General features: G+C 37.9%; 1 protein-coding gene across 5 annotated transcripts in view; it reads left to right on the forward strand.

Annotated features, from left to right (window-relative positions):
* Positions 1-18,179, forward strand: part of LOC132912642 (uncharacterized) — a 609,022-nt gene that overhangs the window by 545,795 nt on the left and 45,048 nt on the right. The gene's annotated exons all lie outside the window — the stretch shown is intronic.

Genomic DNA, 18,179 nt, shown 5'->3' on the forward strand with positions numbered 1-18,179 from the left:
TCGTGTACCGAGCGTGTTCCAGCGGATGCTCAAAGGGTCGGCGAACGAAGGAAGCTTTCTGCGAAATTACATTTTTTCCCGCGGTCTGATGCACGCGTATTTTCGGTGTATATCAAATATTCGCGAAGCACCTCTTTTGTGCGTGCGATTCCCCCTTGTCAAAATAGGCTCCTATAAATCCCCCGTGCACCGTCCGGGAAAAAGGTTGAAGCGCGGCGATCCATTTTATATTCTACGTCATACACGGTTCGCATTATTTGAATGTCAGCGAGATCCTCGCGCTTTTTTCTTTTATTATTTTCTTCTCTCTCTCTCTCTTTTTTTAATGCATTTTTTCGCATTTCACTGTTTCCGTTGCTGATTCAACATCGCGTCGTCGCGATACGTTTGGAAATTATACGTATAACCGAATTTTTGTCGCAACGAAATTTCGTTCGCTTCGTAAATAGCATGATACGCGGTCCGTCGAGCGGTAAATTTCGTCGGAACGACAAATAGCAGGCGAAATATGGGTCGATGCATTTTCAGAGGTAATTTTGTTTCTTGGAAAATGCTGTTGTTGTAACGCATTCGTAAAACGAAAAATATTTCTAACAGTGAGTTACTGACTGTATCGTGTTTCTTGTGAATCATAGATTCGATATAATGAACCAGAAGCTTTGTTACCGATCAACGAATTTGAAACTTGTTGCACGATAGAACGTTATTAGCAACGTTTCATAGACCGCAAGTTACGAGTTGCTGGATCTGACAAATCTTTTATAATAGCAACAATGCTAATAACTTTGATAATAAAACCAGTCGTATTCTATAAGCGAATGTTGCAAACGACAGGTGAGCTTATTATCGTTTGCTGATTATTACGGCACAATGATATCTACACAAAACTCAACCTGTCACAAGAATCATGATTCTTCCTGCTCCATCGGAATCGAAAGACGAAAAATATTCTACGGCGAGTTGAAAGCACATTTTCTGTTGCGCACCTCTAACGAGCTTAACGAGCGCCTGTACTTTCGTATCTATATACTCATATACATACATACGTCCGGCAGTTGGAAAAAGAACGAGAACTGCCTTTGGCTTGGCCCACGGCGAAGCTGGCTTTTGCAGCACGTAATTAGACACGTCGTCCAGTTTACCTAGAGACATTAAACTCTCGGACTCGAGACGCGAGATAAAGAGGTCGCAGCCTTTTCAGCGTAACGCAGAGAGAACGGTCGTCCATTCGTTGGGACGAAGGTTCACCGGGACTAAATTGAACGATCCTCTGCCGGGCTGGTTCGTCGACCGAGTCTCGCCGTCCGGTACCGTTAAAACGGCGTAACGCATCCACGTCGCACAATTGTCGCGCGGAGTGCATGCGAAATGCGGATCGTCCTGGTTGGTTAGACCTTTCTGGTGCAACATCGTCAGAGAGCGCGAGAGGAAGGGAGGCGGAGGGAGAAAGAGAGGAAGATAGGAATGGAGGGTGAGGTTGAACGACGAAGCTGAGTTAACGAGCTACACAACCGTTAGCCGGTTTAAGGCACGTCAGCTTGGCCTCGCTGGACAAACTTGTATAAGGCATCCTGAGAGAGTTGAAGAGCGGAGAGAAAGTTTTATTTCGCGACGAGGAATGGTTGGGTAAAATAAGTAGCCTGGAATGCTTGCGAAACGCGATGAATGCTTTGAATGTCAGACGCGGGGGTAACTGCAAGAAGTAAAAAAAAAGGGGGGGTTTTAATTAATACGGCAGTTGCTTTCCAATATTGAGTAAAAAATTAATTAAAGAATTATTGAAGTACAGATACGAGATTAAGGTACAACGATGTTAAATACATTAAGCATGTAGTGGATTGAGGAAGAAAATTATAATTACTTTGTGCAATTTTAACTTAAAGTCCCTCGTATTAAAAAAAAATGAAGAAAAGGAAAAGACGTTAGTAGAATCTCTCGTACAAGAAGATTATAGTATTGTCATCATTAAAACAGTCCTACCATACATTTTATTTTCCAAAATTTCTTACAAAATATCTTTCTTCCGCTCTGAGAATTCACAAGAATGTAAGAGGTTCGTGTTAAATTCCAGTCGAACATCGAAATTCGGCTGATCCGAGATCGAAGCGAGAATAATGGGGATTTATGGGACATGCCTTGCTAGTTTTCAAAGTAAGAGCGGTTCGATTCTGTCGCGAAGATCTACGGGACAATCGGTAATTTAAAGAACAAGCTGCACGTGACGTGGCGCGTACCACAGCATTACGGAGCGGAGCAGAGGGTTCGAAGAGAGAACTCCTGACCTAATCTCAGGATCGTTTACTTCTGCCAGGAACATTATGCAGATGATCCCCGGTACTCGGTCAAATAAGGGACATCTGTTACCGAGGCCACGTTTGGCACTCGTGCCTCGTCGGCAAGATTAAATCGTGAACCGAATATTTATGACGCTGTCGTATTTATTATCGTCGACGTAACGTGATTTCGCGAACTAAGGAACCGAGATGGGACCACGTATCCCTGCATCAAGCTTCCTTGGTTATGCTTCCTATAAATTGATGGCTGTTCAAAATTGAATGATTCGTACGTACGTCTTTTGGTAATTTGGATGCAGATAGACGAGGTATGTCGTATAGTGATAATCGACTTGACGGGAACTTGAATTTGAATTTGGGCCGGGGAATTATGTGTTAAATGGGTAATTAGTTTAGTTGAAAATTAACAGCATGGGCATTAGTAAAATTGTTTAACGTGTTAGTAGAATTAATGAGATTTCAGTACATATGTATATTAATGTAGAATTTTGTATATTTATAAAATTATAAAATCTACGTAGAATATTTGTATATTTATACGTAGAAAATGTCGAATATATAGAAGATGAAAATTTGAGATATTTTGATGTATCGATATTTTTGGAATATTTATTGTAATTATTGATGCAGGTTATTGACGAAAATAGAAGCTTTTCAATAAAATTGTTCTGGCAATATCGTCGCGTTGAATAATTAATTGTTTTAAGCGAACGTTTTAAAACGTGATATTTGCGAAACATTTTTATATAACGTCTGTGGATATTGTATGTCATGAGAGTAAAAATTGCATACAAGAGCCTTGTATAAAAGAAAAAGTGTGTTTCGGAAAAAGGAATAACTTGATCCTTAACACAATGTTTCTTGGAAAATTTCTTGAAACGATTTTCCTTATAAACTCGAAAAAAGTGATTCTACTGTAAAGCTCCTTCGATTTCTTTAGGGAACATGTTTCATACATGCAGGAAGACTTTCTGGATTTCTTCGATTCTACGAAAAGTCGTGTACCGAGCGTAATCGAAGACGGTTTTGCAAAGAAATATGCAAAGGAAATCTGCATTTTTCATTTATACCATTTTGTGTCATCCTTGTTGGTGGTACATCGTAATAAATAAATATTACACCATTTCCTTACACGTGTCCGATCGCTGCACCAGTTTTCTTTAGAATAACCATTTTTCAATACATTTTATCTCTCGCGGCGTAACACCACGATTCTGAAAGCAATTTACGAGGCTATGAATTCAAACATGTGTAGTGAATGGGAAACTATATACATAGGTGACGCGGAGTCTTCGCTGAAATATACTTGGCCGATGCGTGAAATATTTATGAAAAATAAAACATTATAAATAAAGCTTAATTTTCGTTGAAAGACAAGATAGTTCTTTATTGAGTAAATATTATCAATATATGAATTTTTTCTTTTTTTATTTTTACAGTACGGACACATTTTTTTTCTCCTGGTAAAGAATACAATAGGATAAAGATATTTTATTGCGAATTCCAAGACCAATCGTTCCATGTACTTTTTTAACGAATCTATACATCGAGTTAGAAAGTTACGACATGATACTTTTTATCTCCTACAGTTTTCTAATATTCAGTATTACACAGGATGGAAAGTACAATAAATTCTACAAAGCTGTCAAGTTATTGTGACGTTGGACGCGAATAAATATAACTGTATCGATAAAGGAAGAGCGAAATGTGTGTCAGTGGAGTAGAAAAACGAGAAATATGAAAAAGGAATACAAATTCAAAAATAAAAGAATCACATCGCGTGTCTAAAAATATACGTATAAAATATCTAAAGTCAAATATTCGTTACAACATTCTAATGTAAAACATATAAAACATCAAAAATACCTGCTATGGTTAATGCTTTAATTACAATTATTCCATTCGATGTAAACGGAAACCATCTAAATCGAATAAAACATCTCTCGGCTCCAAATTAATCTCTTATCCATATCATATTGCAGAATAGAATTAGAGAATAGAACTAGTAGAATAGAAAATTATAATTTCCCCGAACGAATACTATCCTATCCGATTGCCTTAACCAACCAACACACTTTCATCCACCTACAGCTCTGTTCTCGAAGAATCCTGAGTCACGATGGTCGCGAAGCTCAGCGAGTTCCTCCTTAGTAGCGGACGCATGCATCACCGCCATAATAAGCCGGTTTAAATCCACGGAGGCCGGGTCTCCGATGCAGAAAACGTTATGCAGATGATTCGAGGCGGCGCGCAGAGGAGACATGTGCCAGGAAGCCACGCCTGGCACTTGTGTCCCTTGTCTTCCGGGCGAGATTGAACCGTGAGCCGAATGTTTATGGGTCTGGCGTAATTACCGGCTAGGAGGTCGGCTAACGTGCCGCTGGCATCAACGTCGACAGCCAGAGGAGGTGGAGAAGCCAGCCGTGGTTATTGTTCATAAGCTCAGGCGCCATGTGTTCGAGGAATTTATGCGCTGGCTGAACTGCACCGAGAGAATATCCTCGTCGTCTCTCGTGTCTCGAGCACACCATCGTCGCGAAGAGTGTGCCGCTCGGTTTCTATCTGTGTTCGTGCACGTTTGTCCGACTAAGCGAGTGCACGCCACAGTTCTGTCTCTCTGTCTTCGCCCGCACTGGATTTGTCACCGCGCACCGATAATGTTCACCGAGGTCGTGTTTACTTCTCCGGTTAACGCTCGATCCACCCTCCACTACGTAGTAACCTCCACTCTCCTTGACCCCCGCGATGAATCATGATGTCGCGTTGGATCAAGATACCCCGACCTGCTTTGTTCACGTGTCCCTTCTCAACGGATTGCTCGGCTTTCCAGTCCTCGTTCTTGCTACGTTAACCGTGTCCCTCGGTCACGTTGCTTCATTTTTTGGCAGGTCTGCCATGGATGATTTAGGGTCGGGTCCTTTTTGTCAAGTAACTTGGATATAGTTTAAGGTTGTGTTGGTGTTTGATACGATGGTAGTGGATGGTAAACATCGGGAAGTATTTGGTCGAGGATGATCTTCTTGTAATAAAGGTCTCTCTCAAGATTTTGCGTCTTTTAATTTGTACTCTTTGTGCTCTTTGAATTAGTAGACAATAAATATGTTAGGAGGGTGCAGATCATAGTATTAAATTGAATTTTTGATAGGCTGTTGAATTTTGAATTTATGAATTGCCTTCGTATCAGGTATTTATTAGTTGATATAAAATACAAAGAACGTGATCCATTGACGTATAAAGTATCTTACAAATATTAGAAGCATCCATGGATAGCATATTTTCCTAAAACACAACGAGTCTCTCGAATATTCTTTGAAATTAACGAATATAATTTATCAACCAACTTTTGGCGATGATGTATTTCTTGACAATTTCAACTATAATTAACGTAGAATACTTGAAAGCTTGTAAATCCAATTGCAAGTTGAAGCTCAATCTCAATATGCCCTGCGAATTATTTAAGAGTAATGCAAGACACGTTTGCAGGAGAATCAACGTACAGTTGCTTGCATAAATGAGATTCAATTTCAACATCTGTTTCTCAAGCGTGTCACGGAGCACTCGCGTTCGATTCGTTGGTAGAGTGAAAGTATCTTTCCGCATCTTGTATTTCCAGCATGTCGAAAAGTAGGAGTGAACGAACGAACGAACCACCGGCACAAATAAAACCGGTAATTATGAAAGTTTAAATATTCATAGCTTTGTGAGAAACGAAAAACGCGAGACGGAGTCGGCATAAAGTTTGAAACGTGCTCGCACCAATCACCAAACTTTCCACAAACCCCGGAGCATTATTTATCAAGGAAATTCGAGAACCATGAAACGCCAAGGCCGAAAATTAACGCTGAGCCCCTTGTTTTCAGCATAATTTGTTTCCGTCGCATAGAAGTCAAACTTTTTCGCGGACGAGAAGTTCCGGAGATGGAGGCGTTTAATTAAAACGTACTCTTTTTCGATAGCGACGACAACCTTGATGTTTTCACAAACGTCGAAACGAATTCGAATTAGAGAGCACGATAAACGATTGGTAGTGTAATTTAAAATTTAAAAAGAATTTTTAGTCTATAGGTTTTTCATTTTTAGATAGCAAAATTGTTTTATTTTACTGAATTTCTTGTTCCATTACGTCGATAATAAAATTTATTCTAAAAGAATATATTTGCTTCTTTGGTTTGTATGGAAAGATTTTTTAACGAGATTTGCAAAAACAGTAGTTTTTAGAATAGTACTTATTTTTATTTCGATATATATGTATATTAATATTAATATATTGCTTACATCATGGTAGTCTTGAACCATGTGACAGTTTACAGGAAAACAGCTTCGTGTTTGAAGTAACAGAAGGTTCTTCCTAGCATGATCGTTTGTCTTGTCACTTTCAAATGTGTGAAAAGAATCTAAAGAACACAGATGGAAGGACATTTTTAAGAGAAAAGGAAAACATTTTTTCCAAAGTATAATTTATCATACCTGATGAAAATAGTGTCTGTGAAGAAAACGAAAGTATTACAATCTTTATACTATTATCAAGAAGGAAAAGAATTGATGGAGAATTTCATTCTTCCTCTGTCAAAAGACGTTGAACAATGAAAACAATTGAAAATACAAAAACAGAAAATTAGTAGAGAATATTTATAAGTTACAAGTCACTTTTCCAATTTTTCGTTTAAATTTACGAACGCAACACAACACAATAGTCAATACAATAGCAGTTTCTTAAAACGTAACTCAGGAAACCATTTTCCTCGTCTAATATTCTAGAACTTTCTTAGAATCGAGTACGAATCAGCATTTTACTCGAAGGGTACCTAATTATCCTGTAAATGGAACCAACAAGGAAAAGAATGGTAATTAGCTCGATGCGATGCTTGTTCCACTTTTTAATGCCTCACTTTTCCTTTCGTTCCTGCTCTCGTTCCGCGAGTTATATCAACACGGGGCTCAAACTCCATCGACGTGTCGGCTCTTGTCCTGGAGAGCACTCGTTGCGAAGTCGACGTAAAATACGGAGATAAAGCAACAACGACGCGGCTGTTGCGCGACACACGGATGAGCTAACGCATATCCGCGCAATTATTAACGTTTACATTATGTTGAATGATCCTTCTGTCGCATGGGAGTATCAGGAATTTCCTAAGTAAGCGCGATCGATTTCCATTATGGATGATTTGACTGAATGGAACACTTCTTGGAAACCTTGATAGGTAGTTACTTTTATCTTCAAAACTTAGATTATTGATTTCTCGTCTAATGAATAACGTGAAAGGAAAAACGAATTGACAAGATGTAAGGTATCAACTTAATAATAAAATAATACAAATTTGTAGCAGTTCTACGTGCTGGTTATACCTCGAGTATCAAGTACTATATCTTCATATTCTTATTTTAACATCTAATTATCTCAATTTCTCATATTCTTCACGAATCTTTCAAAATTCTTAGCACAATGATTCTTAGCACAATTCTGTCCTTTTCAAAATCTTTTTCAAACTCAGCCTGTCTACGACCTCGCTTGCATCGTTTCCGCTAACTACAGACGGTACAGCATTATACCTCTTACCTTTTTTAAGCCAAAATCTAACCTTCCGGATCTCGCACGAATCATCTTTCGCCCACCTTACGAGTCTTTCAAACCTCCTACCGCAATGTCCCTTCTTTAAAACTCTCCTTACACCCCCGTCGCACAGAAACCTCTAGCACGTTCAACCCCTGAAACAATCGTCCATACTCACCGAGCCGGAATTCGCCGGGCAATCTCCGTCTGCAAAAATTAATTACACCCGATGAGATCAGATTCAGAAGGCAGCCACGTGTCCTCTGGTTCGAACGTAATTCCGTTGCACGGCCGCTGGATCTGGACCCCGGCTAACCAGACCGGACGCCAGAAAGAGGAGGGTGAAACAGCCGAGACGAGGAGAGGGATCTCCTAATCGGTATGAGAGTTTCCACCAGCCGACTCTCAATTCGTACCCGAAGCAATTCAACGAGAGCCCGCGGGAGCAACGGACTAACGCACCATGGAGGAACGAAGCGAGATAGCCGAGAATGGCGGAGATCGGAGAAGGAGAAACAGGGGAACTCGAGCGAACGACTCGAAGACAATGCAATTATTCGCAATTACCGCGTCCGTCCGCGGTTCGCGGAATTATCCCATTCTGTTTCCATTACTGGTACCGTCATTCCTGCCTATCCAACCCCCTTGCACGTAAATTCGTGTACAGGGGTGCGCGTCGATGTAAGATGACGCGTCGCGTCCTCGAAGCATCGAAGAAACGATGAAATCCGTATACACGGTGAATCGAAAGGAAATGTGAATATAATTTTAGAGTTTAGGATGTTCCAATAGTTTTTGGGGAAGCGTGGAACAAGTGGATGGTTTGCTGGAAGTAAAGTAGGTTGGTGCAGCTATGGATCATTCTGTGTTGTTCGTTACAGAAAAGAAATTTTATATGCGATATCGTTTTGTATGAAGTAGATAGGAAAAATAAGTTTATCAATGGGGTATATAATAAAAACAAAGTTCATGAAATTAATTACAATGTTAAAAAATACAAGAAATACGGTTTGATATCTTTTGTTATACATGTAACTACATTCTTCTCGCTGGTCGCGATACTCGTTTATTTTTCCATCATCCAGCACCACTGGCAAAATATGTATCGTTTCGCATCTCGCTTTACACACACGGATACGAGTACACGCAAGGATACACGCTCGATTACCTTGCTACCGAGGCGCAGACGCTGCTATGATTAGACATCACATATATTTCATGTGAAAAGGTGAGAAAAGAGTTTCGAGAATTTATGATTTCACGCCGTGGCCAGTGTTTAAGAATTCAGTATTATAATAACGAACAATTGCTTACGTAACGCAAGTGCAATTTATTATTTATTGCTATTTATACTTGAAAATTGTATAGATAAATTTTATATTATAGAATTATCGAATCGCATAAAGAATTTCACTTGTAGGATTTATTCTCATTTATGAACGATATTCTACCGAATTCGATATATCCTCAATTTCAAAACTTCTACTTTCATCGATCCAAAACTCGATGAATTTTTTTCATTGAAGAAATTAAATTGGACAGATCCTTCGTACACGCGAAAGATTACGAGACGTTGGTCCAATCGGATCAAGGATAGCATTAGACAAAATTCTTCGTCTCCGCGTCTTCGACTATACATAAACCGAATCACGTTGATCGCTAAAAACGAAGGGAAGCGAAGGGATTCGATTACAAAGCCTTCGAGATCTCTTTTCTTTCCTTTTCATCCTCGTCGTTGGCGCGGCTCGGCTCGTTAAAGATTAACGTCGTCGGCCTGGAATCGCGTTCGTGGTTCCAAGAGCCGGAACAGGGGACAGCTAATGTAACAAAGGAAATCCGGGCGACGAGGGATGAAACTTAATTATGCGACTCTCTTTAGAACAGCAGTCATCCTATGGTTCGGTTTTTCGCCACCACGGAACCACTCGTACTGCGTTTATCGGTAAACGTTCTGCAACTTGATAGTAATAATAAATCATGGAAATTCTATTTTACAAGAACTGTCGCAAGAAAATCCTATAAATGAAACGTGTTTTTCACATCATCCCATCGCGGCTCGAAATCAGCGAATAATTTCACCAAAGAACTCGGAACAAATTGCTCCCACAATCACGCCCACCGTTTCTCCTTTCATTTACCAAACAGTACAACGCTTACACCCAAGGAATCTTTATCCCCCCAACATTCATCCTGCTCGCTATTTCTTCTTTCTACTCTCGGCCGCCAATTACCTCTTCTTTCCTCTCGTCTTTCCTCCTTGTCTCGTCGTTTTTTCTCCAACGACGTCTTCGACGTATACGCATTTCTTCCTCTTTATCTTAGCCTGCCTCTTTACGGTCGTATAAATTTTCTCGATAGCCATTCTCCTTCTCCTGTTCCTTCGTTAATTTCGCCACAATCTACCATCGTTTCCGGCGTTCGTTGGACGTTGTCAACGACACGACGACACGCATGTTAGCGCACGAACCGTAGAGTACAAGGACGCAATCTTGGTCATGGAGTCTTTCTTCTGTTTCACGGGCAGACCGTATCTGGAAACGCCCCGTAATTTTCCACTTTAAGAGAAAACTTACGCCTTTTTAGACGCTGTTTTATCGATGTCGTTGTCCGTGGCCGATTATGTGTCTCGAAATGGAACGACGGGGCTGTCGTATACAAGTGGCATTGACAAAAGAAGATTTAAAGGATAAGTAACACGAAGAATCGCGACAATTTTAGAAAATGAGATTATTGTAATTGACAGGAGCAATGAATGAACGTAATAGTTCAAAATAAATGATCATTGGCAATGTAGTAAGAAATGTCTAGTACAGAAATTACTGGTACCTCTGGTACGCGAGAGTATCGATTAAAAATTTTTAGAATTTCGGAGAACGTTAATGTCCTTAAATTTTTTATTTATTATGCGCGTAAATTTGTAACAGATTGTTAAAGTCCTGCATTGAGGGACTAAATACAAATAATTCCACGGTTATTAAATTCAATCGTGAATCATGTCTATAGTAATATAATTTTAAGAATATCACAGAGATCAAGGTAAGAGATTGGAAGCAGGTATTAGAAACGTTAAATCACGGGCGTAACGCTGCAAGATTTAAAGTAGGTATTAGGAACAGGAGATCGCAGGAGAACCAAGGCGGGAAATTCAAATTAGGTATTAGAAACGTTAAATTGTAGAATCCAAAATGGAAAGTTTAAACCGGGTATCAAGAACGTTATTAAGTCCTAGAAATGAATTTTCTTGATTTACTTTAACTATTATGTTTAGCTTAGAGTGTAATCGACGATTACATGAATCATAATACGAGTCTACCTAATTTCGCCGTGTTGAACAATTTTCAATGCCGAACACAATTGAAGAATCTCCGATGAAATAATCGGTTATTAAGTAACGCATATATATGTATATAAAATAAATATAAAATAATACAAATGTACGTTGTTTTCACAGTTACAGTAGAATAATGTTAAATTGCACAGCACGTAGAAAATTTTAATCTCGTGTAAAGAAATCGACGTCCAAGCCAACTGATTAAAAGCTTATATAGAATTTACTAAAAACCGTGTTCCAACGTTTAAGTTCGCCTTTTACGATCTTGCAACGAGGCCGCGTTATCGTTTTCAAAAGTGGAAGCATCGTTAACGATCAAAAGGAGAGCAGAAAGGTAAAAAGAGCTACACGAAGATTGTCTCGAAAGGTATCCGGCTACGGATCGATACTTGACCGTCGCGTCGTTCAATCGTGGCGACTTCTCGAACGATGAACGAGCGAACCGAGAGGGATATAATCGGTCGAACTGCACGAATTAAACGGATTTTATCGGCGCGCCATTGCCGCGGTCGAGTCTTAAATTAAACTCGCTCTGTACTCCGCCATGCATCGACGCTACAAACGAGCCGCGATTATCGCCGATCGACTGGATTACGTATTTGATGAAGCAAAAGGAGGAAGGTAATCGAACGGAATGCTTTCGGCACTAGAGATCGCCCGGAGGGAATCAAAATGCCAGGGAAATAATGATAAACGTCAAACGCGTAGCGAACGGTTATCTTCTTTCTTAATGAACCTGACGTTAGCTTGTAATTACGTTTCGATTACTTCACGGTGCTTTCCTACGAATTGGTAGATATTGCTCTTTTGTGAAAACGAGACGATTTTATGTTGAATTTTTGAAAATATTACAGTAGTTTGAAGAGTATAAAGAGGTATTTATTTGTGCCAGGTACGTTGTTTCAATAGCTGTAAATTAAGTGGAACAATGTTTTATCTCTTGTCAGTAGAATAAGTAAGTAGTTGGTCAGCCACTGCACGATACAACGTGATAGATACGACTACCTGCTTTATATCTATTTATCTATTGTCACTTGCGAACAAAACTCAGATATTATTTAAACTATCGTTTAATTTTTCAAACGTGGCTTTATTAAAATCAAAGAAGATAATTACATATTATTTTTCTGGCAATTTTACTGTTTATGAAAGCATTTCGTAAACTCGGAAATATTTATTCGTGGTAAGTTTATTGTATCTTTTAAAACTATTGGAACTTGAATTCGACATTTATATCGATATTTTTCATAAAGTTAATGTTTAATAATTTCTTTATCCGATACTATTTTCTTTTTAGTGATAACAAAAAAACAAGTGATTTTAATAATTTATAGATATTTTCGATCATAATTAAAAAAAAGTTTGTTGTTTGCTCTCCTTTTATCTTACCTTACTCCATTTTTTATAGAAAGTAGGGCAAACTCTTTTCTCAAGCCCGCGCAAGAAACGTGGCCGTTTCTTCGCTTTGTGTGGCACGGTTTTGTCTTCTTTAACGCTGCCGTATCTCGTTATTCTTGCTACAATTCGCGACCTCCGAAACAAAACAGTCAGCTAGAAAAAAACGCCTCGTATTTTGTTACTGTCGCTATACTTCTACCCCTTTCAACCAAGACAGTGCACTGATCGCTGCTACAAAAAATCTCATCCCGTTGTAATCAAGATACGAAGACACGAAGAAAGACGATATAGCGAAAGAATGATTACGACTCTTTTATTTGGTGACAAATTACCTGTTGAATGTATCGTCGTCTAATGTGTTGAAATTTTAAGATTTAAAATTTTAATTTTAGAATATTCGGAAATATTACGCGATTTAAATAGAATTCAGTGTTCGTAATGTAAAACTGAAGGTGAAATTTAAAATTCAAAATTTATAATTCACAATTTGTAGCGTTAAAAATATATAGCTGGGAATAGAAGTTTTATGAAATTCAACTTTCAATAACAAGCTATCGAACTGTAGATATTCGTTTGAACTATTTCACTTCGTTCTATGTACTTTAATAAAAATTCTTCGAGTCAGAAATTGAGGATAGATATTGCTATTCTTTAACGAAGGAAGTTTTAAATGAGTCGAACGTCGAATCGACTTCAAAGGTCCATATACTTTAGCGAGTTCAAACATTACGAAGTTCAAAGTTCTAATTCGCACAGAGTTCGTTAGTTTACCAAGTTCTGGCGAGTCCTTTAACGGATCCTAACTTGTTCACTTTGACGTACCAATTTGTTGTAATCGCAACGCTAACCATCGTGTCTAGACCCAACGTTTCCTTTCCAAGATCTTCCTGCGATATTCTAAAACTGCCTTTTCTTCTTAAAATTTCGTATTACGAATTTTCATTATTCTATCCAGGAAATAACGGAAAGATATATAGAATAAACAAAACAAAAATTATATAAAACAATTTTAACATCAAATATAAGATTACGATTATTATATTAGGTTGTCCGAAAAGTGTCTTTCTTTCGCAAACGTGTTTCTTACAATAGTGCACCTTCATACAAATGTGAAACCAAGTCTGTGAAATGTCGTGGTGTTTATTTTAACGGAACAAAATGGATCGTACGTAATTCGACAAAATAATATAAAACAAAAAACGTCGTACGTCTATTCTTTCCTCAAAGAAACTTTCTGGACAACCTAATAATTCTAAACAGTTAAATACAATATAAAATAAACTAAGACTAATCCACGTCTCAAAAAATCAAAACACCGCGTCCGAAAATTGTAACACTAAACTCAAAAACCATGTATATATTTGTGGCGGCATACAACAACAAATACCGCCACTCGACACCAACTAGCATTGAACGACGATAGCGCAGTAGTTAGCGCCTTTGCTTACGAACGTTCAGGACCCGGGTTTTCAAATCCCGACGTCGTGGTCCGATATTTTCTTTAATTGGAAGAAAATGCAGCAGTACCCCAGCAGCAACATAGCAACATCTACAGTCAGCAACTACTACAACTATCACGTCCTATTCACCTCATATTCAACGACTAATTCAGAAATATATCTTTCGTACAAGAAGTGCAATATATATATATATGTACATACTTGTTTGAAATTCAAATACTCGCGAGAAAACGTAAGAAAATTCTCATCCATTATGATATTCTATACAAATAAATAAAAATCATTAAACAAAACTTTCTTCGTTCACTGTAAAAACAATCTTATCTTGTCAATTTGAAATAGCAATTAAAGAGAAGAAAACGAATCGAAATAGGTCGTCGTTTAACGATACAATACATGAGCGTAGGAAGCAAACATTTCACAATGATCCTTCATAAGCGAGTAAAGTTGAAGCGCAAAAAATGTCTCATCGTAACGAAGAGGAAAAGAATCTTCTTCATTAAGAGTCTGCGCTATAACTACGTGATCCCGTTGACTCCATTAATTAACCATTCGATCGCAAAGAGCCCTGCCTTAGCTTCCGACAGTTTTTCTTCGCTTGCTTCTCTTCTTCAGCAGCTCACAACCATCGACATTCGCCGACATTGACGACAGCGGATAGGGTAACTCGAAGACGAGATGTGACTCGAAAGAAAACTCCTCGAAATTCTTTGCCAACGTTGAAACCTTCCGTAGAACGTGCGAGCCTGATGCGTTCCACGCAAGATGAACGTGTGGTTGCGCCGTTATGAATGTCGAATCAACTTTTCCTGCGCTTTAATAAAGCTGGATACCGCACGATTTCTTACTGCTACTACTACTAGTTATTAAAGAGAAATCGACTGTGTAACGATGCTTTGTTACTTTGTAGATGTTATAAGACTAAGATAAAGTACGTTTTCAAAGCAAGTGCTGTGACAATGAATAGAGGTGAATGTTTAGAATCATCAAGTTTTATGATATTGACGCTACATATGTGGAAAAGTCGATATAAGTATGATAACAGCTACATAAATAAGTGGAGTTTGCGAACAGATAATCAGATACAGGTATTTTTTAGATTGCAGGTTTGATTTTGAAGTGTTTATCCTCGTTTAGGTATTTAATGATTTATATAGGATATAGGTTTTTAAGTAGAATAGAAATTATCGGTGAAAGATCTTCGTTCATCTAAGAATTTTGAATTTTGTAAAAGTTAAGGAACTTACATCTTGATTAATTTGAACTAAAATTGAAGATTTTCATGAAATGTAATGTATAATATATATAAGAAGACACTTGATTCCTAACTTCTAGAAACGTCATCATCAATGCCAAAAATTCACAAAAATAATGTACCTTGGTTGGTAGGACAATGATAATATATTATACGAAAGGATAAAACGAAAAGGGTGATCGATATGGAACCTCTCGTATACAAGAATATATTCTCCTTAATCTATAACATTCAAATACGACTATTGCTTCCTCTTCCATTATTTTTCATCTTCTACGACGAATACCCATACATTATCCATAAATTTTCATCGAACGAGCTACTCGATTCCCTAATACGCTCAATGTCCCTTCGAGAAAACTCGAACAATACTTCACTCTGAACTGCACACTGTAGTCTGAAATCGCACGGATTCGATGCTCTGCGATTTATCGTAGCGTCGAGATCGTCGTTGGAATACTGATGAGCTTGCGGCGGCAAGATCCTGTACCAGGAAGATGCACACCAACAGAATTCTCGAAAATCCTCGTCTAACCATCCCGTCCATATAAACACATTCTCTGACCTGACCTCCACTCACTACGAGTTTAAAGCTGATTACTCTGGCTATACACTAAAGCTGTTAAAATAAACCTGTAGATTGTCTCATAAGTTCTGTCGACTTTGCATTTTTCAACTTTTATTAGATGTAAATTTCGAAAAGATTGACAGAATATTATTAATCGTCTGCATGGTGCCAGATTACGAAGGATTGAACTCGTGGGAAAGAAAAGGATGTTTATGTAAATTCATATTCTTGTGAGTGATATTAAAGAAATGGAACCTAAGCAAATATTTTCTATGTTTGCTTACCTTCTGTTGAGGCTGACTGATAGAGGAACGAGTGGATGAATTTGTAATAGAAAAAATATTAAAATAAGTATAGGTATAGTATGCTGATCCAGATCCTCACTCTTTCAGTGTTACGATACAATAGGGAGCACGTTCATATATTTATAGCAAAGGACATTACCAAAAAGTTAACCTTGATATGTAGCTCTAGGTAAAGGCTACAAGAAACAGCAACACAAATCTACTTATAGCTCTTTTGTTTCTAGATCTTGTAATCCAAAAACAAAATTTATATTCAAGAGCACAATAATATGGACCTCTCTTTATTTTGAATTTTCTTCACTAAATTCTATTTTTTTCGTAACAGCGGTCTCTAGATCACGGATATACAACAGAAAATGTGTAGAGTTTTTCTTGAAGTAATTACTTCAACACCTTCCAAGTTTCTATAAGTCTTGTGCGCTGCGGTGCTGTTTTCGCGAAACTTGTTCTGTATTTTCGCTTTGACGAGCAGGATCGATCGTTTCAAATTCGTCGCGCTAATTCGACGTTTAATGAAACCTGCGTCTACTTTCGGAATCAATCAACTTTGGTAGGGGTCAGAGGCGTAGCGAGAATTAACGCGGTTCGGAATTACAGAGGAATTAAATGAAGATTAATTTTCGTTTGAGCGTTGCGTGGATGCGACTTCCTGTATGATCGGGAATCGATCGTGGGGGCTGTTTTAAAGCTATAATTGACGCGGTTCCATGAAAATTTTGATGAATACTTTCGTTTGATGTTATGAATGCAGTATGTCTGACTAAACACGGCTCTATTCTACTTGAATTCACTGCTCTATCAACCTCCCCATGAAAATAAAAGGAAAATTAATGTTTACGTGTATTGTTTGATAAATTTGACGTCATACATCTCGACTAATTGCTATTTAATTTAATTTGTCCTTCGTCTGTATAACCAAAAGTTTCCATCAACGTAAAAAATGAAATGAATATTAAATCATACAATTTTCGTTATTTTTGCAACTTGCCGAGGAAAATAATAAGAGAATGAAAATACACATATTCTTGTAGCATTTCTTCCTACGCTCTCATCTACTGCAATAAAACGGAAACTTCCTCTCACCTCTTGCAACGAAACGAAAATTACAGAACAATACGCCGCGTAACAAGTTGCATCGTTCTCGATCTGTACTTAACCATTCCGCCGGCATCGTCGTTTCTCCCTTAACATTCGCGAAATTACAAAGTTACCTCAGAGCTTGAAGTAGGCGAGAGAAAAGAGAACAGACTCATGGAAAGACTTCACTGGAGGGCAGAAGGAATTCTATATTCCATGTAGCCGCATTATTTACATGCATTGTTCTTTTTTTTTTATTATTATTCTTTATACTTCTTCATTATTCTTGTGAAAGCGATGAAACGAAAAACGTGTATGCGAGAAAGAAAGAGAATGAAATAACGAACATACGCTTTTATTAGAATTTTTATTACACCGTGCGATAAATTCTTGTTGGTTGAAGCTCAAATATGCAGCTTTCGTGCTGAAGAATTGTCACAATTCGAAGAATTTCAATTTTCTTGCTATAACAATAATGAATGCGCGCGTATGGTCATGCGTGTGTTAAGCGTTTTCTCGGTGAAAATTGCAAATATTAATGCGTAGTTTACTACGAGTTATGTGTCGAATTTTAAAGTATTTAAAAGTCCCTTTATTTAGAAAAAATAATTCATCTTTATGATATTCAAATGTTTGAAGTCGAATGAAAAATGTTTCAATAATGATACAAGAATTCTATCGATCGAATTGATTTTGAATTATACGTGCCTATCTTTTAAATGTAATTTGCACTCGAAGACAAACTAGAATTTAAATTTTGAAGGTTGCAAATGAGATAGTATCTTCCCGTATGCTAATTTTATAAACTCGAACCGTGATAAAAATTGTCATGGAGAAACACCATACTGTAATATATGTATGAGAAACCATTAAAATAGTGAGGAGGGAAAGAAGCTGTATGATATCAGGAACGATAACAATGTTGAATATTTAATTTCAT

This window comes from Bombus pascuorum, chromosome 12, assembly GCF_905332965.1.
Source record: "Bombus pascuorum chromosome 12, iyBomPasc1.1, whole genome shotgun sequence".
Taxonomy (NCBI): domain Eukaryota; kingdom Metazoa; phylum Arthropoda; class Insecta; order Hymenoptera; family Apidae; genus Bombus; species Bombus pascuorum.